Source organism: Nymphaea colorata, chromosome 7 (assembly GCF_008831285.2).
Source record: "Nymphaea colorata isolate Beijing-Zhang1983 chromosome 7, ASM883128v2, whole genome shotgun sequence".
In the NCBI taxonomy this organism is placed as follows: Eukaryota; Viridiplantae; Streptophyta; class Magnoliopsida; order Nymphaeales; family Nymphaeaceae; genus Nymphaea; species Nymphaea colorata.
This window is the reverse complement of record NC_045144.1, coordinates 11510565-11536127: the sequence shown is the minus strand read 5'-3', so window position 1 is coordinate 11536127 and position 25563 is coordinate 11510565. Positions and strand designations below refer to the sequence as shown.

The following is a 25563-nucleotide window of genomic DNA, read 5'->3' as shown; positions in this document are numbered from 1 at the left end:
GGTGGGCAGGGTTGGTTCTTTTGGCACGAGCTCTCTGGAGGTAGAGGATAATGGCGGGAAGTTGGGATCAATAGAGACCAAAGTGGCTGGTGGCACCAGGGTAATTGCAGAACTTGGTCGTGAATAAGTCACCCCGAACTAGTTCACAGGGGCCAAATGATTCCGAAATTAGAAACAAGCAAGAGCTGGATGCTGATGATGGATCAATTGCTACAGGTGACAACAGTGACGATTTGAATTTCGTCAGGGAGTTAGAGAATTTCGTGAAGTTCTCCAGAAACTCTGACGTCAGATTTGCTGAGAACGGGTCTACCGCATCTCACATCATTGAGGCAGCAGATAGTGAAGAAGAAGAAGAATATGGTGATGATGATAAAGTGTTGTTTGATTCAGCTACCCTGACTGCTCTGTTGAAGGCCACGAGCAATGTTAATGCCAGATCCACCTCTCAAAACCCTGCCAGTTTGGGATCATCACTCATCAGTTCAGGCATTAGGTCTGTCTGCACCTCGCAGAATTAGTAGTGCAGGTAATTTTGGTTCTTCAGCCACGAGAGAATCAGAAACAGAGAACATGGATGATGAAGAGAAGAAGCTTCATGACAAGATAAACATGATCAGGATGAATTTTTTGCGCCTTGTCTACAGATTAGGACAGTCACTCGACGAGTCGGCTGTTGCTCAGGTTCTTTACAGGTTAGCTCTTTTTCGCTGGCCATGACCTGCCCTCTATTTGCCAGGAGTAGCTTTTTGGCGCACTACTATATTTTGTTTGCATGGTTTGCAGGTAGGCTTTTATGCATGTTATACAGTTTTAGAGTCCTATGCTTGTTGATTTTTATGAAGATCATGATGCCATGCTTGTTGGAATATGGTGGAGCTCCATTTTCGCTGGCCATGACCAGCTCCTGCCCTCTATTTGCCAGGAGTAGCTTTTTAATATTTTGTCTGACTTCAAAGCACTTCCATGCCTACCCTCTTCCAGGATTTGTTGAATTTGGCTAGTTATCATCATCGAACTAAGGCTTGATTTAAACTGAGAGTCAAGTTCACGGGGGTTTGTCAGATTGGGGCTTCATTGGACTCACAGATCGGAATTTTGATCAGTTTTGGAGTTTTAGATTGTCCCCGAGTTCTGTTTTCTGGAAATTGATTTCATTTTATTGAATTTTGTTGGTTACTTTTCCTGGGTATCCCCAATTTTTCATGGGCTTCATTGTTTCTGTTCGTACCATTGGTGACCTTCTTTACTTAGAGGAACATGGTGGTTAGATGTGTCCAGTGAATTTTTGTGTTCTTTTCTGATCTTGGCACCAAAATTAGGGGGTTAATTTTGTATAGTCGGTGTAGAAATCGATACCAATAGGGGCGTGAAGGATTTGGTGTGAGGTACTCGGATGGTTTCATCCATGGATGGTAATAAGGATGAAGCATTGAGATGCATCAGTATCGTGAAAGAGGCACTCGCTTCTGGTGTTGAATCCTGAGCGCTGAAGTTCATTCGAATTGCGCGGCGCCTCGATGGTAATTTGCAGGTTGATGATCTTCTGGCTGCTTGTGAGAGAATGAATCGTGATTCTGAAGTTTCTAAGGAAGAAATATCTCAGGGGAAACAAGACTATGAATGAGAGGGGAATTCGAATCGGCAAGAAAAGAAGGCACGCGCGGGTTCTTCGAATGGTAGATGTGATTTCACCGAGAACATGCTGCATTGATTCGGCAAGTCACGAGGAGCAAGGATTACTATGAAATTCTTGACCTTGAGAAGACTTCCTCTGTGGAGGAAGTCAAGAAAGCCTACTGGAAATTGTCCCTTAAATTTCATCCAGATAAAAATAAGGCCCCGGTGCCGACAAGGCATTCAAGATAGTATCAAAAGCTTTCAAGTGCTTGAGTGACGGTGAATTGCGGAGGCAGTATGAACCAAACAGGTCTGGTTGAAGATTTTCAGTTTAACCAGAAACACCATATTAGGAGGAGAAGAAGAAGAGCCAGGAACGACTTCTTTGATGAGAATTTCGACCCAGACGAGGTCTTCTGTTTGTTCTTTGTCGGTTCACAGGAAGAAGTCTTCCACAATGCGCACATTTACAGAGCCAGGCACAGGGCTAGGGAACACAGAGGAATTTTTGCACTACTATATTTTGTCTGACTTCAATCACTCAACACTAAGGTCAGGCTGTTTCTATTGTTATGGAGTCACTTGAAAGCGAGTATTGAAATTCAGACTCCTGTTGTCAACCAATCGATGAACAAAACAAGATCAATCTGTCTGAAGTGTCTTTTGACAGAAGAATGTTACCTTCTTCAGGTGGGACTACGTTGAGGCTTCATTGAATAGAAAAGAGTCTGTGACCAAATTTTTCACGATCCGTATCAGGAAGTTTGTAATCGTAGTCCATCAACCACGATATTTCAATGACATCAGAAGATCGCTAATGGGTGGGTGGTCTGATATTTATTCACTACCAGGGGCAACCACATTTCAACTCCTTTGTCTCAAAATACGTGGACCATTCCCTCCTTTTGAGTCTTCTTTGAAAACTCCCAACATCCACGATTGGCAATCATGCTCTCAATGTCCCCTCCTAACCTGATCCATTCAGTCTTCCTCATGCATTCCAAAAGAGGAATGCTTCATCCACTTCACTGGTTTGTGAGCAGCAGAGTATTCATCAAAGGAAGTGTAGCATTGCATTAGTTTAGATAAAACATTATTCATCAAAGGAAGTGTAGCATTGCATTAGTTTAGATAAAACATTATTCATCAAAGGAAGTGTAGCATTGCATTAGTTTAGATAAACTTTATGGTTTCACACATCATGCATAGCATATTTAGCTTAAATCTTTATATTTTTTTATTATTGTGGCGAATTTCGATTTATGATTGTTGTTTTTATTGAAAAAGGGTGACCTCTCTCTTTGACTGTGATAGATGTCATGATAAGTGGGAAACCGGGACAGAAACATGACATCTTATTTGGAGAGGGTAAGAAATTCTATGTTCCCTTGATAATAAAGGAAAGGCTAAGATAATTCTCTCCCTGAACTGTGATTCTAAAAGAGCCCTAGTTTTTTATCATGCTGGGTATAAAGAAAAGCTCCCAAACTAAAATAAGAGCGTGTTCTGTTTCTATCAAAGCCACCAAGGAAGTTTGAGTTTTTTTTATTGTAGCCCTTTTCTTGTGTTGATCATCTGTAGCAAAATTAGGAGCACACATGCAAGATATCAAATGAGGTTTTCCTAGAGAAAAAAAAAATGACGCAGCTTCTTCCACAATTGCCATGGAAGAGGACGCCCCGATCCAACACCGAAAGTGGAGAGAGCTTTGTATAAAGCCATCATCTGTTCAGAGCAAGTACGGCTGGTTGTCAATTTCTGCTAGATGTTCTTCAACAAAGGATAAAATATTGGCTCTTCTAAGTATAAAACCTGATGCAGTTCTGTGCAAAGCTGGTGTCCTGAGCTCCCTACGCCTGAGATATTTCATGGTTTGCAGGTAGGCTTTCATGCATGTTATACAGTTCAAAGTCATGTGCTTGTTGATTTTTATGGAGATTATGGCCCTGACATCACTCTGCAGGTTGACTGGCATGTCGTGACAGGTACTCCATAGTCTAGACTGGCTCTAGCAGCTCTCATCATGACACCTCCAATCATCCACATAACCCAGGTATGAATTCACCCTTGCATCGACCTCCCAAAATGGAGTTTTACCTCTCGGAGAGTTTAGTTGTGGGGGTAGTTTCATAGAACTGGGTTGGGGAGGCATCTCGGTTTGAAGAACCGAGTTGGAGTGACGTATCATCTTCAAGAACTGGGTCGGGGAGCAACTCGGTTTCAAGAACAAAGTTGGGGAGACATCTCGGTTTGAGTTGAGGAGCCTCTCGATTTCAAGAACCAGGTTGGAGACTGTTACAGTCTAGGGTGAGGATCAAGAATCAGGTCTACTGGACTGATCGAGAAGATCACTATAAATAAGGGAATTGTGGGGGTCCTTAGGGTTATCGATGAACTAGGGATTTCCTCTGGTGAGGGTTGCTCTAACAGGGTTATGGCAGTGTGTGTGGGTGAGTGTTTTCTCGTAGCAGGTGGATGTTAGCAGGTGGTGGCTAAAATGGTATCAGAGCCGGTCGTCTTCTTCACCAAACCAAACCACCTCTTCACATTGTCTGTTGATGAGGATGAGGATCCCGCAGTTCTTGAATCCTTCTGCAAGCAATTGGAGGAAGAGAACCAAATGATGGACAAGTTCACGGAGGCGATGGAAAGGAAGGTTGGGAAGATCGAGCATTCCCGAGAATCCATGGATAAGAGATTGGGAATGATAATGGCACAGCAAAAGGCTTTCAAAGACCTGCTGGAACAATTGCTTAACAACTTAGATGGTAAGGTGATCAGAACTGAGAACATTCTAGAGTTGTCATACAAGGATGGAGAACAAATAGCAAAGGTAGTGTCCGCCTCTCAAGACAAAGAGACGGTTAAGGTCTGTCATCAACTCGTTTTTTATGGTAGCAACAATAATTTCCCTTGCGTTGAGGTCATGAAGCAAGAGATTGCAGGAAGTGAAGAGAACCTACAAGAAAATGGCCATACAATCGTTAATGTTGATGAAAAAGGAATGAGCCAGATTTTATGAAATCTTGGATGTTCATTCATACTTCATGTTGATTCAAGTTGGAAATAGAAATAGTTGGAATTGGGAAGCACCATTTAGGCCATGGGGGCACATTCATTCGATCACCCAAGAAAGGCACCATTGCCCTATTACCAATAGTCAAACGGCAAGGTACTCATAATTCTTCTTATGTTTATGTGGAGTTATCAGCAGAGCACTAAGTCGCTTTGCTGGAGGCCTCACATGCGAATGGAAGGAGTGCAAAGCAGCCTGGAACCCGCCGTGGGGGAATGGCATGAATAGTCAGGTGATCAAGGAGGAGACGAGGCTGGCGACTCAAAGCAAGATGTAGGGATGGGAGGGAACGAAGATAATAACAGGCACCACTATTTGATATTACAGTTGGTGACCTTTTTCCCTTGGTGAATTGCAATCATGTTCCAAAAGGGGGCAAGTTAAACGTTGGGCATTCTCTTACCAATGGCAAGTCTATGAGAATCAGGGAAAAGCCTCATAAAATTCCGAAGGGTCCTTCGAGATCCGACTGCAAGGGTTTTGAGGGATATCAGACCATTGGGGATGAAATCATAGGCCGATTACAAGGAGAGGGTGAGAGGTTACATACCAGTGCCCCAGTTCTTGGAGACAGAAATTGTCACTCCCAACCTTGACTGGGTTACAAGTTTGACTACTTGGAGGAGAAGGATAAAATCATGGTTGGTATGGGAGTTCCTTACTCAAAAATTGATAGGGAGAAGGTCCTAGTGGCCTGCAAGACGGTACAAGGAGAGCACACCTTCGATGGTAAAGAATGCATATATACTGATATGGAGGGCCACTCTTAAGCTGTGGTGAACCAGGCAGCGGGCTTAGAACAGTTCATAAATTCCGACATTACCTCTGAAGTTTGGGTCAATTAGTAAATGCCCCAAATTGGTAAGTGAAAATGTTGATTTGCACATGCTGAAATACCAAGGAAACCCATCATCGATTTACACAAGTACTAAAGCAGAGAAATCATTTCTGTCTTTGAGGAAGAAAGGTTAGTTCAAATCCTTGTTAAATATAGAAACTGCTTTAGTTTTGATTGTGCCATATATGAACAATGATTTTGAAGTAAAGCTTGTGGAAAGTTCAATATTCAGCTATAGACAAGCTTGGCCATGATTGTACACATTCTACTTAGGGGAAGGATATGCTCTAGAAAAACATTTTTCCTTGTTGGTAACAATGATCAGTAATCACATATTGGAACCATGATACACCAATCTCCGACATTTCTCTTGAATTTCTGTGCAAGAGACTGCTTTCATTAAAGAGAAACCTATTTGTTTCCTCATTGATTTTAATGATCATTAGTCACATATGGGAAGCTTGAGAGATCGTTTCCTCTCATTTCTCATGAATTTCTGTGCAATGTTTAGCTTTCTTACAGACAAAAAGCACATTGTATCTCATAAAACCACAATCACATACAGAAACCTTGAGAGTGCATTTTCTAACTTTTCGTGTGTACTCCTCAAGACATTGTTGTGTAATGCAAACTTCGTATCACTGTCTCTCTCTCTCACTCAATCTATGGAAAGTTGTAAACTGATTTCATTGGACACTGATATATGTATTTATGAATCCATGATGCAATTCCTTTCATTTATGCAATTGTCTAGACATGTCATAATAGGTGTCCAGTCGTAAACTGAGTGTAAAATTTTTGTCAAAGCTTTATAAAAGGTGTTTTGTTTGCTAGATTCCCATTCATGTTCGTTCATTAATGATACTATTTGTCTATTATCTTGTTTTATCGATTTTATATTGTCTGATAGAATACTGATACTAGTTTAGCCTTTCTCTCTCAAAAGTAGAGATATTAGGCGTTTGATGTTATTGGTTTGATGACTACCATGGTAATTGTATGACATTTTAATCTGCTCTTCTACACTTAGTGAATTGGTACATTGTCTTATCAGTATGGGTTGCATGCAAACAGCATGTCCAACACAGGTGAGTAGATTTGTTATCCATGATGCCAAGCCTTTAAAGCTAATGAAGGGTAATACTGACATCATGTTAAGCATGAATATACATCTCATACTTGCTAAGGTCATTCAAATCATACTCATACAATGAGACAGTCAAGAATGTTGAAGAAGGGGAAAGATGGTAACATACTGAAAATTCATACGACCACAAAATTTTGATCAATTGAAGGCAATTCGAAGGAGTAGATACAAATGATTAGAAAAAGTAGACCATAGGCGTACGGGATCATGTTGACCAATGGATATCATTTGAAGGATTTTAAGTGGTTAAGTGTTGTTAGAAAAGCCTTGTATGAGAGAGAGAGAGAGTGTGTGTATATATATATATATATATATATATATAAAATAAATAAATAAATATACATATACATATATAGTAAATAAATAAATATATGGGCAGTCGTTGGCCGCATGCAGTGAGTCGAGTGGCTGATACGACTGATGAGGGATGGGGGTACATCATGTTGCCCGCCCCCCTCTCCCTCATTAGTTTGTATTTAGCTGAAGGCCTCGGCAGAAATCGATCGTCGATTGTGGCCTTTTTCACAAGAAATTGCCTAATCAAAACCGGGTCACTTTGAAACCTTGCAGTTTTTTGGACCTGCTTATTTCCCACGGGATACAGATCCTAATTTATTGGATAAAGGTTTTGGAAAGCATTGATGACTATTGGGTCTGTAAACACATTAAATTGAGTATTTGGATGTTAATTGGTGGGCACCGGATCCACCAATTTACCATGTACGTACAATTAAAGGGACTGGAATATTCTAATCTGAACATCCTTTTTAATCTGGAGTTGGACTATTTGTTAATTCATTAATGGAAAGCAAGAAAATTAAGGAATTCCGCGATAATGGGAAATCAAAATTAATTCCCAAGAAGGAAGCCTTTCGGCCTCATTCAGGTATTCAACGTCCGTCTCTCTCTCTCTCACCAAGAAATTGTTTGCTTTCCCTAACATTTAAACCCAGACGAACTTCTAAACTCCATCCCACACACTTTCCCTTTGCTCTCGATGAAACCACTCAGCCGCAGGCTCTTCCCTGCGTCTCCCCTCTTCTTCTTCAACTTCTTTCCCTGTCCTCTCGGTGAAACATCTCAGCCGCAGGCTCTTCCCCTGCATCTCCCCTCTTCTTCTTCAACTGCCATGCAACCCGTCTCCCTCCGAGCTCCCGCTCTTCTTCAAGGTATGCACTAAACCTTCTTTCTCCACCCCCTCTCCCTTTTTGTCGCTCAATCCAGATTCTGAGTAGGCCATGGCCGAGACAAAATGCCTTTCTCTGCTTAGATACTCATTCTTTGTCTCTGATTTACAGCCCTGGCCTGCAGAAAGAAGGTGGTCCAGCCCTAATCGCTGGTGGGTGTTCTCATATGCGGTCGTTTCTGAAACATCTATGTTAACATGTTCTCTCTCTCTCTGGCTAAGGCTCTGCGTCTGCCATGGCCGACACAGCTCTTGTATGTTATCTTTTCCTGTCTCTCTCACTGATTTGTTGTCTTCGTTGTGCTAGTCCTCAAGTTGTTTCATGAAATTTTTGTGTGTATATATACCTTGTTTTTGGTATGCTTCAACAGCACTTTTTTGTATTTCATTCACATTGGAGTACGTTAAGTCTGTCATTAGCTTTCATAAGTAATTCTTAGGCAATTTAATTCTTTAACTTCCCTTTTTCATGTTATTCTTTGAGGCGTCTGAGGAGAAGCAGAATTATTTAAATCAGTATTGATTTTTTTTTTTGTAATTGTCAAAGTGAGTGAACATATATGTATGTTCATCATGTGATCATCGATTGCTTTCCAATCCAGTATGATATTTGTATTTCTGTATGCATTCATTCATATGGGTTCTTCTGCATTGTAATGCCAAGGGATTGGTTAAACGAGTCTTGGTATGTGGCATAAGTAAATGAAAATGCTTACTGTGGTGGACATGCTTTTCATATGTTGCTATGAAACACTGAATATCTTTTACTGTAGATGTCATCTACTATGTTAGGAAGTCAGCAGTATGTATTTTTTTTGCTTTGTGTAATCTCATATTTTTTATTTTTCTTATCTTTGTGGTCTTTTATTTTATTTTACTTTATTTTCTTTTTCTGCTTTACCAGCTGAATATCTTAGCTGTAGAGAGCCAAGGACTCTGCATGGGCTATGTTTCAAGCTGTTGGAGATCCCAACAGCTTATGTTGTTTTCTGTTTGTTGGTCGATCAAGTTTTTAAAGGGCTATTTGTGAGGTTCTTAACAAATTAATTTGTGATTCAGAAGTGTCATAGATTTGCCTATTTGTGAGATATTTAGTTTGTTCACATGGTATCATAGCTTGGGTATGTGTGATTTGTTTTGTTCGCCAAGTTGGGGCTTCTTTCTCAAAGAAAAAATGAGATAGTTTGCTGCTATAAATTTTACTGATTGATTTTGAATTAGTTGTTGACTTATTTGAAGATCTGCGTCAGTACCAATTGCTGTGGCAATTAGAAGACATGTTGTATATGTTACGGTTTTTGACAACGAGCAGATTGAATCATGCTGCTGCTGATTAGGTTGAGAGGATTGAGCTGTCATGTTTTTCATTTCTAGTGTGTTATATCTCTTCAACAATCTGAGTTAATTTATTTTATATGAAATGGAAGGCAAAGAGTACCTTTCCCTCCTACCATTCCTCAAAGTTACACCTACATTATTATGTGTCATGGGCTATGGAATCCATCCTTTCATCTTGTCAACCTTCAACTTTCGCGTCAGCTTTGAAAGTGGTGTTTTAATTGGGTAGCGGAGTTGGAAACCTTTTCTCTTAGTCATTTTTTCCCCTTTTTCTCAAGGAACCCTTACAATAGGAGAAGTCTAAGAAATTCATCTTGTTATGAACCCTTCCATCACAAAGCCCTATGTTTATAGGGTGAGTTCAAGGGGAGTGCTTTCTTGCTATGTTTAGTTTGCAAAAACCATCCTAGTCATTTCTATTCTTCCAACCAAAGGTCACTTGGTTTTATAAACGTACTCTTCTCGAAGGAAAAGGGAAAACAATCTAGGTAATATATCACTTGACGTTAAGAAGTTTTAATAAACCAACTATTTTTGAAAAGGAATTTTGCTGCATGACGATGTACCTTCGATTTGTCTTAGGTATTCCTTTGAGGGTCAAGGAGGAAGTTTCAAGCCCTTGCTATCAGTCAATTGAAGGAGAAGACTGGAAAGATTCTTTGTGTCAGCTATGAAGATGGGTTCAGTGATGTCAAGGAGCTCAAGGATTAGGAAATGTTATTTGCCTTTGCAATCAAATGTCTGGAAGAATCAAACATGAAAGTGCGAAGAGGTGGAAGCCTGAGTGTTCTTTGAAACCTTGGCAAGTAGCAAAATGAGTGTTGAGAGATGGGCTCAGAGCGAGTGTAGTTGTTCCTCTGGGTTAGTAATTGCGAGTACTGGGTATGCATAAAGGTGATTTATGTGTATTCCACGAAAATAACAACCTATTAACATTTTGTCTCGTTGAAACTCATAAGTTGAAGTGGGTATGACACGTTACAAAGCTACACAAAACCATGAAAAAGATGGCGTTCTGTAGTAGCCTTTGGTGTGGTGAGGTATTCTCCTCAGGTGTGGTGAGGTATTCTCCTCAAAGGTAAAGGCCGGCCAAAAAAAAAAAAAAAAATTGAAATGACAAAGAAGACGAGCAAAAAAAAAGCAAGAAAAAGCAAAAGAGTGCAACCATTCTGCACCTGTGGCTGTGGCCAGGTTTGGTGGTGATGGCTGGAGAAGGGACCAGGTTTGAGTGTCTCTGGTTCTCCTAAATGAGCCCACAAAATTTGGCGTCTGATTTTGATGATAAAAAGGCATTGGGTAGTTCTGGTTGGCATTGTTTGGTGGAAAAATATCAAACGAAAGGAGAGAGAGGAGGGAGGGAAGGGGCGGAAGCTTCACATTTGTACAAATAAATTTATTTCAAGAGATGGAAATTGCATGTCAAATGAATGCCAACCAACCATCTCTATACCATATTTACAATCGCTTCCCAAAAAGTCTTATAAAAATGGGGAAGATAAAAAAGCTGATGTGTCCATGCCCATGGAAACTAGATCAATCAAATTCTAAACAATCAAAAGAAGAAAAAGAAGCAAAGATTTCTCAGGCTCTTCCTTTGCCTTCTACCAGGAGTTGGTCACCTGTGCATCCCCTAATTCTCACGCTCATCCAATTGAGCCGACTGCAAGCATATTACATTTCATGGCCAATTTAAGAGTGAGACTGGCCAGATTCTAATTAATTTTTAATATTTCTTGAAATTTTTATTAACCATATATTTTTGACAAATATTCGAAAACCAAACTCCTATTTGATCCGAGCGAACCAGCAATTTGGCGATTGCTGCAAGCAGAGGAGATGAACAACAACATGATGATGGCGAGGTGAGCAACGAGCAAACTGAGCAAGGAGAAATGCCAGAAAACGAGCAACAAAGCAGGTGAATCATGGATTTTTTGATGAAGCAGAAAAATTTGGGAAGCAATGACAGAGTTGAGGAACCTTTCTTCTTCTTCGCCTATTCTGTCAGCGACAATCGGTCGATTGTGATGGATGCTTGACATCGCTGCATTGGAAAGGTCCACAGGGATGAGCGGAAGGTGGATTTTCACCAGAAAGGGGGTGAGGGATTGGCTTTATTGTCACAAATAACACATCTTTTTTAAGTTGAGATTTAGGAAAGGATCTACAAACCGATCCTAATTCCAGTTATCAACATTTGTTGTAGTGAGTACTCACCGGTGGAAACCATGATGGATCGGGAGGGAGAGAAAGAGAGAGATAATATTGAGGCAGAGAGAGAGAGGCAATGCATTAGAGGCGATTTGGTCTAAGAACCTAAAAGGCAAGAAGGAAGTTGGTATGGAAGAGCAATCAACACACACGAGAGTAGCATGACAGAAATCCAACCGACATAATCTGCCTTTTTAAGACATTATGTCCAAACAAGAATCTGAAGCCTCCAATTGATGTGGTTATAAAAAACAGGAACTTTCCAACTGCATATCCAACTAACCTTTCTAGAGTACTAGAAGGCGCTAGTAAAAAGAAAGACGTCGCAACGAGACGAAGAGGAGCAAAACGCAATCATTCCAACCTCTCCGTTTTGTCATGCATTCAATCTTTTGTTGTTTAAAAGAATGGGGAAATCCTAGATTTACATTACGCTTCTGCAACTTAACTTGTGGGTTTGAGGGGAGAAAGATAAAGAGAGAGAAAAAAGGTGGAAAAGGTTATCGCGCAACTGTGGTTTACACAAAATATGGCTTGGGTGGGAAAACTCATTCACTGTCCTGGCCAAATGTAGAGGTTATTCACTACGGTTCTTGTCCTAAAGTATTGGTCGTAGGGCACAAACAAAAATATTGTAGTGACAGTGTGCTAGCATGAATTGTATTTGTACATGCCTGCAGTTGAGACACTATGTCTTGTTTAGATAGTCTATCAAAACTGGGTTCTGAAATGCAATAATATATTTTGTTGTGACCATCATGAAATATACATATGTGACGTTATGCATAGTATCTTAATATGGATGATGGTTAACATACTCATGCCCACCTCTCTGTTTAACACGTAAATTTGACGATAGAAACTCTTTTTGTAGACACGATTTTATTTGAATGAATAATAAAACGAATCCTACAGTTGCTTTATTGCAATCTGGTTTAAAGCCAGTTCATATAGTATCATTGTTGCATTTAATTTTTTTGAGTGCTTATTTCTACTTGTAAGCATGAAATTACTTGAGTCTACCATAAAATAAATCATGTAGTTGTGTTATCGCATGATTTTTTGTTCTTATCGCATTCTTGTAAACCTAAATTTATTTTAGGATATCATAAAATGCATATTCCATTTGCATTATTAGAATCTATTTTGTTTGATTGCTTATTGCCTTTTATTAAGCACCATGTTATCGTAAAACCAATCCATACAATGATATTATTGCTTTTAATTTTTCTAAGTGTTTATCACATCGTTGTAAACACTTTTTTATTTAACCTATGTCCTAAAACAAATCCTACAATTGTGTAAGCAAATATAATAGGGCTCAATCAGAGAGCTTGGAGTGCCTTGTAATACTGCATGCTCACCGACTACAGAGAGCCTTCTTGCTTGCTCCTCAACAACAGAAAAGAAAAATGGCACAAATCAATAAGAAAAGGTTCACTGTTACTACCCTCTGCTGGACTCTATTTCACCAAGGAACCCCATAGCGCTGAATCTCTTCTTCGGCCAAATCTGCTATTCTTTGTCACCAGGTGGGGTCAGTTGATAATGAGCCCCTGCAGTGTGCAGCACGAGCAACCAAAGAAAAAAAAAGTTTTGGGCATATTCCACATCAGTAAAAAAACGAGAAAGGAGAAAACAGATAAAAAAAAAAGAATAAAAAATAAGGGGCCCGATTTCGCCATAGAACACCTATGTCACCCGGATGCGGCAACCCTGGTGAGCAACCCTGGTGATGCACCCGCGTTGCGTCTGCGACCCCGACTTGCACCCAGCCTGCACCTTATTGATTTCAATTTTTTTAGTTTTTTTATCAAATTCGACATTATTAATATATTATAATAATAAATTAATAATAATAATAAATACCCTCACTGCACCGCCGCACTGTAATTTTTTGAGATGTATCGCACCGGCGCCGACACCCTTTTATTTTTTTCAATTATTATCCTACAACCTTTTGGGTTTCAGTAGGGGTCTGGTTGACTCGTACTTTGTAAAAAAATAATTTCAGGACCCAACCAAGAAAGATTTTAGTAGTGCAGAGTAAAGTAAAGACGATGTTCAGAATCTCTTATACATGCAGCTGTCGCTGCATTACAAATCGTGCTCCTTCATGATAAAATTCTTTGTAACGCATTTGCATTATAGAATGTAGCGGCATGTGTATACATCAATATTGATGATCTATCTCACTACAGAAAGTCCCCGTACATTGGATTTAAAAACAGTTTAACACATACTTTTTTTTAATTGAACTGTAAAAAAGTAACATATATATCTTTTCCCAAACACTACGTGTGACGTCAATGTATTTAAATCTAAAAATCCAAACGAACAATGTTTTCAATGTTAAGAGACACTACTCCACAAATTAAATAAGAAAAATAAGAGATAACTCCTTTTGAGAAACACCAAATGTCCACCCAACTTTTCCTTCTGTTTTTCAAACAAACACTTGAGCTCGTCAAAAGTATTGAAGCAATCACCCAAATGATGAAATTATCCCTTCAGGTGAGCAGGATTTTACCCACCACCTGAAAGAAGGCCAAAGCACTAAAAAATATTAGTCACCCAAATGATGAAATTATCCCTTCAAATTGAAAATATTACCAAGAAAATAAAACTAAAAAGGAAAAATTGCTAATGAATGGCTTCCGTACAAACTCCAAAATTATATAGATCAAGATTGTGGGGATGAGTTTAAGTAGAAAGATGTAACTCACTAATAGCTATATATATGTAAAAGGTATTCTGGATCTTACAAGCAACATGAGCTATTAAGTGAACCAAGTTGAAGAGTACGGTTTCAAAAATGTCAATGACTGAAAGCGAGATATATATGTAAAAAAGTATCACGGGGTTTTTGATGTGGCAACATGCAGGATTGATTATGGAATTTTGCCTCTAAGGCGAAGATTTTTGTGGAAAATTCTCGTACATAAAAATTAAGGAAGTAGAATATAGAACCAGAAGGATCATTCCTTGTTCGTTGAAAACTGCAAACACAAAAACTGAGGATGTTTTTCCTTTGTTAACTAAAATTAATTTTAAGTACGATACTTGGATAGAAATAAAACAAAATAATTAGTCAACCTGTAAAAATAAGCCAAAGAATTAGCCACATGTAAAACTAATCCGAATGTGGATATTAAAAGCACCAAAGGAAGAATATCATTTTGTTCTTCATTGTATGAAAGCTGGGAACATCATGAAAGGTGAAATTGGCTTCTTTTTTTTGGCTGGCAATCACCATAATTTCTTAATTTCTTGATGTATAGATACACCTTTTGATGGAGGGAAATTGTAACAGTGAAAGCAACATAAAACTTTATTTTTCAGGGCTGATTTCATCTTTCGAATGATGTCTTTCAACATGTGGCTGCATTTTCTTTCCCCTTAGTGCGTTGACTTGTAAGGAATAGATCCCGCCAGACATACCTTTGATTGATTGGAACTGGAACTTGCTAGGAGAAAGGTGTGGATACTTATCCATACCAGTGATTTTTGTGGCTGGTATATATGCCCTACGGTAGATTTTTTGTTGCCGTTAAATCGTATGTATACTGGTGATTGTTAAATGTTGACACTCATATGTGTCTTCACTGCTATAAAACTTCAACGGTTGTTTTTTCCTCCGGTAAATCGTGTCGTAACCAGTACCAATGAAAGAAGCACATATTACCACTATTATTTGAAGCAAGCATGCAACCACCCACTTCCGCTGCCTCCTATCGCTCAAGTGTCCCCCCCCCCTCTCCGTTTTGTGATTGACACTTGCCTCTTTTCTATTTTCATATCTCATGTTAGCTATGTTTTTGTTTTGATTTACTTTTTTCTCAACAACAAGGTAAGATTTAACCAAGGTTGTATGTCGAATTAAACCATGTCAAATTTACCATGTTTCTTATACTCATCAGGACATCTGCAACCGCACAAACAGTCTAAAGTTACCTCTAACAAACAATGTACCTTAATCACATATAGATGTACATGTTTTGAACATTAATTGAGATGGCCAAAAATCCAGTTCAAAATCCAATTTGTTGGTAGATGACATTATTTGAGACTGTTTCTTTTTTAAATTCATGGCAAGTACTGTTCTCAAGAAATTCAAAGCAATTGAATAAGCCAGAAATTTTCAGGACTTGTTTTCTAATGACCCAATTTCAGCAAGTGACCAGAAGGCCCATCCTACCCTTGGGCCTACACTATTATCTGCACAAAGATCAGAAAGGAAAGATCTTGTGGAAGAAAATAAAAATTCATAAATAACCCAACCTTCATCTTTTTTCCTATGATACTGTATGCTTGTGGATCCACAGAAGTGTGCAGCAACTAGATCTCATGTCTCATATCGGGCATTGACCAGTTCCACAGATTCAAGTGGCCGAAGAAGAAGAAAGAGGAGAGGAGGTTGGTGGAGGAGGAGAAACTGAACTTTAGCCACCACCGTTGTCATGGGATGTCGCTTGTCGATTTCTTCAATCACAAGGCACCCATCTAAATATGCTTTCTATATCAAAATTTTATCCCTCTATACATATCATTCTTGCAGGCAAAACAATACCAAAAGCCAAATTTTTCATTATAACTCGCGACCTTTGAAAGTTGATCAAATTGATGGTTGCTAACATCATCTCTAAGAACTGATGGCATTCTAACCAATACTTCCGGCTCAAACCGAACGGTTGCTGTAATGCCCACGTTTTTCTTTTTCTTTTTCCATATTATCGCAAAAAAGTTTAATAAGAGTATAGGCTATAATTGGTAGATTCAATAACTGATAAAAATAGTTGAAACTGTCAACTATATCATAAAGGGGGCAGTCATGGAAAGAAATGAATGGGTTACCAAATATATACCTAGGTAGAAGTGGTAACTGAAAATATTAAAAGAAACTAAAGATGATTGAGGGCAGCTGAGAAGCCTTCCTGAGAAAAATCATTTGGGGGTGTTGCTCACCATGTATTGGCCTTATTTAACCCTATACCTCAGGTTCCCATCTGCTGCAGCCATAGGGGGAAGGGTTCCAGCAGTTAGAAATTAGGAACGCAGCCATAGGGGGAAGGGTTCCAGCAGTTAGAAATTAGGAACAAGTGAGAGCTAACCCTTGTTTTCCTGCATCTTGGGGTGAAGATCAAGAGCAAAGAGGCACTGGTCCATGTGACTGTTATCCGCAGCTTGGAGGTTCAAGAAAGCCAAGGAGCTAGGGTGCTGACAGTAAAAAATCAGGGTCTATACAGTTAGAGAGACCCTGGTAACTGTTATATAGTTTCTTTTACAAATTATCTATATAGGTAGGTATATATATACATAAAGCAAGGAGAATTCTACTTGGTGGGGCTGAAATTATACATGTAAATGAATGTTTTGATTGCAGCATAGAGCAATAAGGTATGGGAATACTCAGCTATGAGTGCAGCATGTAGCCCTTGTACCTTTGTTGCTTGTAAATATATATATGTATATATATATATGCATGTTATAGTAGCGAATCTATGTATTTATGCGCCTAGATATGAATAGATGTGTGAAGTGTTATATTCTGGAAATGATACACAACACTCTTAGTCTTAGACATCTCTGATTGCCTAAAAATAAATATATATATGCATGTATGAGGTGTAATTACCTGTGTGCAGAAAAATAAATGGGTATTTTTTGGGTAATACATGAGCTCATTAATTCTCCTCCTCCATCTGAATGGAAAATTTTCATTTTTGTTTCAAGTTGACACTCTACTATGCTTAACAAGGTTTTAAAACATGGAAGCATATAACTTTTCTTTGACATGGAAAAGATCCATGAGAAGTGAGGGTAGTCGTCAACCATTAAGAAATAATACATGTACCCTTCTCGTGAAGCACATGGTGCTGGTCCCCAAATGTCAACATGTAACACTTCAAGAGGTTTGGTCGCATGAAACTCAGGTTTAGGAAAATGAATTTTATGCAGTTTTCTAAGCACACATGAACAAGAACAACAAACATCTAATTTATGTCTTTCATCAACAGAAATAAAACCAGCAACATTCAACGAGTTTAACAACTGAAAGTGAGCATGTCCTAGACGCAAATGCCATAACTAAATGTCTGAGTAAGAATTTTGAGAAACCAAAGAAGTATTAGCAGTCTTTTATTGATCGTCATCACCAATACTGATAGGATTGCTAGTAGAGTCCTTCCTTTCTCTCGTCCATCTATAGAGTCCCCCTTTCTCAAGCGGCCCTGTGTGAAGAATCTTGCCCGTCTGCATGTTCTTAAGAATAAAACCATTAGAGGAAAATTCAATAGAGCATTGGTTGTCTTTAGTAAACCATGCTACTGACATAAGAATCTTGTGTGCTTTAGGAGCATGCAACACATTTTTCAAAACAAAGGATGACATCTTGCTAGGTAGGTACACGTTCCCTATATTTTTAATTTGCATCTTACTACCACTGCCAACTATAATAGAATTAGAACCATGATAGGGAACTTTACCATGCATATCTTGTTCTGAATTTGTCACATGGTGGGAGGCACCTGTGTCTAGATACCAGGCTGAGTCTTGAGTATTGCTGACATTTTCTCGACTACTAGATGCATTGTCAGGTTTTCCCATGTTGAGTGCCATTGCCATAAACGCTTTTGGAATATCATAACATTGTCGAGTTGTATGATTTCTTCTGCCAAAATATTGACAAGTTACTCCTTGGCTAGACTTGTTAGTATTATTATTTTTTCCATAGTTTCCTCTTCATCCATTACGGCCTCTACCCCTACCACCATTATAGTTGCCACGCTCATGCCCTTGGTCAGTAATAAAAGCATGCCCATGCCTTGCTCAGTAATAAAAGCACGCCCACACCCTTGTTCAGCAATAAAGGCAGTGGCAGTGGCTTCAACCTGAGCCATCTGGGATGAAGAAAGCATTCCAAGTCATCGCTCTTGGGTAATTTAGATATCATATAATTCAGACCATGAAGGCAGATCTTTGAATGCAATAACTGTGGTAATAAAAGATTCATATTCAGAATTCAGTCCATTCAAGGTATAGAGAACAAGGTCTATATCTGAGACAAAGTGCTCCACTCTGCTAAGAGAATCATGTAAGAAACTAATATGATGAAGGTATTTAGTCATAGACATTCCCCCCTTTTTTATGTTTTGTAATTCTCTTTCCAGCTGAATAATACGAAGATTATTTTGTGAGGCATACTGTTTTTCAAGGAGGATGCAGCAAGCATCTATAGTCATACCAACACGAACCAGTTGTGACATGACTAGTTGAGTCACAGTGACTCAACTAGTGTGTGTGCTTCATCAAGAAATTCAGGTGGAGCAGAACATTTTCTATTAACATGATCAAATTTTGACTTTTCATAACACTTTCAATTTGAGAATGCCAGAGAAGATAATTTGATCGATCAAGCTTGACTGAAACCAAACTTGTGAAAACATTCCATTGTGTACCTGGTGGAGTAGGAGTGCGAGGAGTGTTAGAAGAGGACAATGCAGCCATATTATACTAGAAATTTCTCCCTCATTCAATCAACAACAAAGGCGACTGAGGAGGCGGATCGGGCGACTGAAGGGGCGGATAGGCCTTGGTGGCACTCCCTTGTCAGCACACTCCTCGGTGAACAGGTGAACACAAAAGGAAACAGCACGCCCCTTGGTGAGGGCTGGAAACAGCGTGACCTTCCCTTGTTGAGGGACAGAAAAAGAAGTCAACAGCGTGCTCCTCAGTGAAGGCTGGAAAGAGCGTGGCCTTCTTTAGACAAAAAAGGAGCCACGTGCCTCGGTGAAGGTAGGAAACAACACACTCCAAAAGAAAGGCACACGCCTTGATGAAGGCAGGAAACAACACACTCGGTGCCACACTATTGTTCAAACACTAAAAGGAGCAGTACGCTCCTCGGTGAAACAGTGCACTCCTCAGTGAAGACAGGAAGCAGCACGCTCCTCAGTGAAGGGGCAAGGTATACATCACAGGGTTGGGGCTCCCATGCATTTTTGTGGTCTACATTATTTTTAGCAAAACAGACAAAAGTGGAAAGAACAATATTTTTTTGAATATTACTGTTTTCAAGAACGAAGAACCTCAATGAATAGTTGAAGGAAGAAGGTTGACAAGTTAACATACTCCTTAGGAAAATAAGGTTCCTAGTGATAAATATAATTATAAATACAGATAAATATATATTAAATAAACAAAAAATATATATATATATATATTCATTTTAATCTTCAGAAGAGGGGTCGACCTTTTGGTTGTTGTAAGCTCATAGCCATCTAGACATCCTTTGTCTTTCTCACTCCTCTTTTTTGCTTCTATTGTCATTTCTTTGCTATTCTTAATTTGTAATTTGATGCTTTCTTGTCATCTATTTTATAATTTTTTTTTCATTTTATCTGTGAAAATTGTTTCGGATCAACCTATTTGAATCGTACCAGTTTGTTATCGGACTGGCATGTGGAGTTCTATATTTTATTAAATAATCTTATTCCTAGTCCCATGAGTTCCTTTCGGCGATTGCCTGGGTCTCCCTTTTTAAACCCCTACGCAAGTCCAATGATATTGGATTGTGTAGGTCGGTGCAGGGTTGGAGTATTTTTGTTTTATTTTATAAAGAAGTGTATATTTTGGAATATTTACTCTTTCATAAACCCTTTTTGTCCTTCTAAAAGTCTTTTTTTTCACTTACACATGTTATTTTGGTTATTAAGCACCCATACGCATAATGTTTCATGCATAAGACCATATAAGACACTAATTTTAGATCCGGCTTTCCATAATGCCCATGCCCATGTGAGTAGAGTCAAATGTCCTTCAACTGGCATACATAGTGCTTCCAAGTTCCATCCTTGCACTAGTATAGCACATTGCTCTCGATCCAACTAGGTCGACTGGAAACTGAAAGCATGTCATCGCCGTTTAAGAAAAGTCATTCCTGGGATTCAAAGAAAAGTCGGCGGAATTTTTCTCCTTTAACTGGCCCTTGCATCCAATTATGGCGAACCGATACAATTAATTTCTGGTAACGAAAACTTACGACCTATGTCCATATATATATATATATATATATATATATATATATAAAGGAATTGGAATCAGCAATTTTTTTGTTTTGTGTGGATAAAAACCATCACAGTGCATTTGCATTGACCAGTTGTTTGAGCATGGTCTTTTGAAAGCAGTTTTTAATTATACAAAATAACAGAATAACCACTCTACTGCAGAAGTAGCTGCCTGAAACGTATGGAGTTATTAGCATGAACATAACCAAAGTTTGTGCGGCACCAGCCATCATGTAGCTCCACCACGGGGCTTACCATCACACTAGATGATGCAGTTGAATTTGAATGAACCTGCAATGGTGGGTGACCTTATACAGAATAGGCTCTGTCACTAGGGAAGATCTCTATATTTTAATTTTAATTGGTTCTGTCTTAACACAGAATACAAGGTTGGCCGAATGCTATTGGGCACAGCTATCATTAATTACCAAATAAAAACTTTATTAATTTGTCCGTCATTTGACCCAAGTAATGCCAATGTTTAATTGATACCATATTTTTTTCGTTTAAGATTTAGAAAAAGAATTATATCAATTAATTATCATACATTTCATTATTTTGTCATCTAGCTACCTCTAGCTTTGATAGTCATAGCACCAACTTCATCCACATTTTCTTCTCCCCGGCCCTGCAAATTAATCGTCAAAAACATTTTCATAAAATTAGATCAAACTGATAGATATAAATTTCAAAAAAATAACAAAGTATATTATTTTGCAATCATGTATGGAGGTTATTATAATGTACTGCTGAAGTTGAAAAAAAACAAAATCATTATCAATAGAATATTGATACAAAAAAACATATAAAGACAAAGAAAATAGTGCGTGAGCACCCCGATCGTCAGGAAGGTGATGTTCAAGTAATATTGACATAGTTACTCTTTGATGTTGATTCATTACTTATTCTTTCTACTAATGGTTGCGTAGATAAACCCTGAGGTCATAGACATTTTTGGTTTGCTTGGCCTTTTACATAAGTCCTCTATTGCTAAAGTTTCATATATATATATATATATATATATAAACATTATGCTACATATGAAATAGGTTTTTAAACATTGACATGTGACCCTTGGAATCCAGCCGTATAACTAAATCAAAAATATTTTACTTGCATAATAAGTTCTAGAGTCTTTGGGGTATTATTGTAAACCAACTTAAATTATTTCTTTCTTTTCCTTTGTGTAGTCTAAACAAACATAGTTTGAACAATTCTTTTTCTTTCTATTCAAACAAGCTTTTATAACAATTTGTTTCATTCTATTTTCTTTCCTCTCCTTTTCTTCCAAAATCCTTTCTTTCCCTTTCCATTCTTTTCCTTTTATCCTACTTTCTCTCCATCCAAACAGGTGCTATAATAGGTCAACGAAAAATTTATTTAACAATTGGGATTGTGTTGCCTAAAGCCTCTCTAAGAGCCAGCACGTTTGAAATGACTTTATTTAAGAAGTTAGATGGGGAAATAGGTTGCTACTGGTGTACACTTGTAGCTCCTTCTATCTTGAGAATCAGAACAATCACAGTGTTGTTAAACTTCTTCACCATTCATCTTATTCCCAAGAAAACTTCAACCATCTTGATCATGTAATGACTGGTTACTCCTCGGTATTGTTGAAAAAGGGACCTGAAGGATCCATTACATCCCGAAGCGCTCTCCGCTTTCAAACTAAAGTTGCATTCTTCAGTTCTTTTGTTAAAACTGATCTTAGGATTTGTCGGACTCATCTCTCTTTTCCACTCGCCAGCACAGACTACTATTTAAAATAAGAACAAAACATGTAATAGCCATCTCTCTCTCTCTCTCTCTCTCGCTCTCTTCATGCAAGAGAAGTCAAAGGTCATGGAGCTCTTACTTTGTTTCTTTCTTCCACCACACTTTCACTTTCAGTGGTAGACAAGTAAAAAAAGAGAGGAACGACCCTGTTGAATAGAAACCATTAATTTACATGATATGACATCGTTGATATTAAAGTTCCTGTCTTGGTCGGAAAGACGCAGACTTAGAGGTGGAATAGAAAGGCTCGAATCAAAATACTTATGTGAAGTTGGTAGATTGTGCTTCCCATGGCAATATGGTGGCTATCAAAGACAGGAATTATGAATACCATGGCAACAACAAAAATCCAAATCTGTTACATCAGAAGCACAGTCTAATTATATGTTCTTCAAGCAGAAGAACAAGTTTCCACAACTTTTCAACCTTTTTTATGAAGGAAGTCTCTCATGTATATATTACCGACTTCAACACAAAGCAGCATCACCACAAAAGCCTATAGAAAACACATATGCTAATGAAACCACATCTGAAAGACGCCCTGCCATGATCGACCAGCTTCCCTTCCCTATTTTAAAGCTATTCACAGTACCTACACCACGGTCCTCATGAATCTTCATGGTTGCCGATCGTCACTAGCTGATGCCGGAAGGAATTCCATCTTTCTGTTTGCTCTCCCTCCCCCCCTCTCTCGCTCTCCCTCTCTCAAAACGCGTGGAGCTGTCACTTTATTTCTTTCTTCCACCACACTTCACCTTTAGTGGTGGAGAATTCAAAAAAGAGAGGAACCACCCTGTCGAATAGAAACAAATAATTTACATTGATAAGACTTTTCTCAATATTTTTTGTTATAAAAGAGATAGCACTGTCATTGAAAATTATATATATATATATATATATATATATATATAATGTGTGTGTGTGTATAACTAATAATTTATAATGAAAATACATATCATTTTTTTCTCTTTATTTTTCTCCTAACTATCTATCAAGTTAGATCGGACAACCGTGATTAGATGGCTGAATAACTCTAAAAAGTCAGTTCACCATTCATATATATATATATATATATATATATATATATATATATATATATATATATATATATATTTATTTATTTATATACACACAGACACACACTACTTCAATCACAAACAAAAACCAACAGACCTCTTACAATATATATATATATATATACACACACACACACACACCCTACTTGGATCACAAACAAAATCCAACAGACCTCTTACATTATATATATACACACACACACACACTACTTCGATCACAAACAAAAACCAACAGACCTCTTATATTTGTGTTAAAAAGTGTTCTGAACAAAATATGAATCTCCTAATGTCTTCATTATAAACACTAATTTAATCTAAACAATGTTTATGTTCAAATTACTTTTATAAAAAAGTATTTTTTCTAATATTAAAATTTTGATGTTATAAGTGCCATTCCTTTTTTAATTATTATGGTATATTAATAAAATAAAAAATAAGTAACTTAATGTATGTTTATCCCCAAATATATTTAAGATAGTGATAAATTATAAAGAAAAGGAATTTTAATACGCCCAGCTTCTATCCCTTATCTAAGTGGTATGTTATTTATATATACATATATATGCACATGCACACACAAGAGAGAGAGAGAGAGAGAGAGAGAGAGAGAGAGAGAGAGAGAGAGAGTTTGTATTAAATGAAACTAAAAACATCCAAAGAGTAATGGAAGCCAGAGTACAACTTAAAAAAAAAGGACGAACCAAAAGAAAATAGAAGCAGCAGAGAAGAAGAGAGGAACCAATCTGACAGCGAGAAATCCCCCAGGATAGCTAAAAGCTCCATTCTTAGGGTTTGCAATAAGTGGTGGAAAACGAAACGAGCTTTAGGAAAGAACACTTAATTGGGAATGATCCAAATCATCCAGCAGAAAATACAAAACCATGTATGCCAACTTCAAATACAGATGGCACATGGATCTACAACTTTAGTTTAAAGGAATTAGACATTTTCCTCTTGTTGACAAATCTAGCCCAGCTCTATGTTACATAAATTTCCTAATAGGCATCCGTTAGCAAACTAACCAAAATATCTTGACTGGCACGTTATTTTCTCCAGAAACCCCAAAGGAGGATTTGCTGATGGATACGAAAGAGATACATGGGCTCTACTACATCAACTAAATCGAAGACAAACAAGGCCACCACCAACAACAATCAAATTCTCTCGGGCCAACTAAATTGAAGACAAGCAAGGCCAGGAGAAAGACAAAGAATGTATCGTTTCTTTGCTGTCCTTAATTTGTACTTAGGTGTTTTCTTGTCATCTATTTTACATTTTTTTTTCATTTTACATGCGAAAATTGGTTTGAATCAACCTATTTGAATTGTACCAGTTCGTTCTCGGCCCAATATTTCATGATTTTATCATCCAGATAGCACTAGCTTTGATAGTCATACATGAAAAGACCTCAATACTTAGTCCGTTTCTTGTGAAGTTACATCATGTTTTGCATGTCTCCATTTATTTTGTAGCTCTAAAACAATTAATGATGTTGACTTTTCTCTATATGCCACAGCTTTCTTAAACTCCAAATCTGTCAACCCCAAAAGGTCGCTTTTCTTCCATATCAAGCTGTAGCTGGATGTCCCCAGCTTGGGTTTTCTGTGAGTTCTCAAATGCAACTACCTAGCAGCGTCTTCTAGGTGATTGTCACCTCGAATCCATCAAAAGATGCATTTGCAACAATCAGTTGCTTGACCCGATTTCGATACACACACACACACACACACAAGCACACACACACACACACATATATATATTCCACACACCTTAATTAGGTCGTCATGCCACACACCTTAATTAGGTAAATGATGCATCACTCAGATGCTTTGAGGCGTTCTTCTAGGTGATGCACAGAGACCTCATGCAGGTGTGCACCTCTAACAACACTGGTTTAGGCTACTTGTCAAAGAAAGAAAAATCTGGCAGAAGACGATTCCATGCATGACTCTTTCGCTGTCCACATCTTCCGTTAATCTTTCCACCTTAAGAGCTGTTTCAGAATAAAAAAACAAATCAGGCCAAATCAAAGAGAGCGAGAGAGAGAGAGAGAAACAGGGTGATGACAGTTGCTCATGATGAGAGCAATGAGTGGAGAGTGTTCAGCTGAGTTCAGGTGGACATGGGCCAACACGAACAGATTTGCATTAATAACACAGTCGTAGCGAAAAAGAGTGTCCGGTCCAAGAAGGTACTCTATATAGAGAAGATATACCTTGTAAGAAAAAGA

At 38.2% G+C, this 25563-nt stretch overlaps 1 pseudogene; it reads left to right on the top strand.

The window, feature by feature from the left end:
* Positions 1-28: 28 nt before the first annotated feature.
* Positions 29-25563, top strand: LOC116256980 (chaperone protein dnaJ 49-like; annotated as a pseudogene).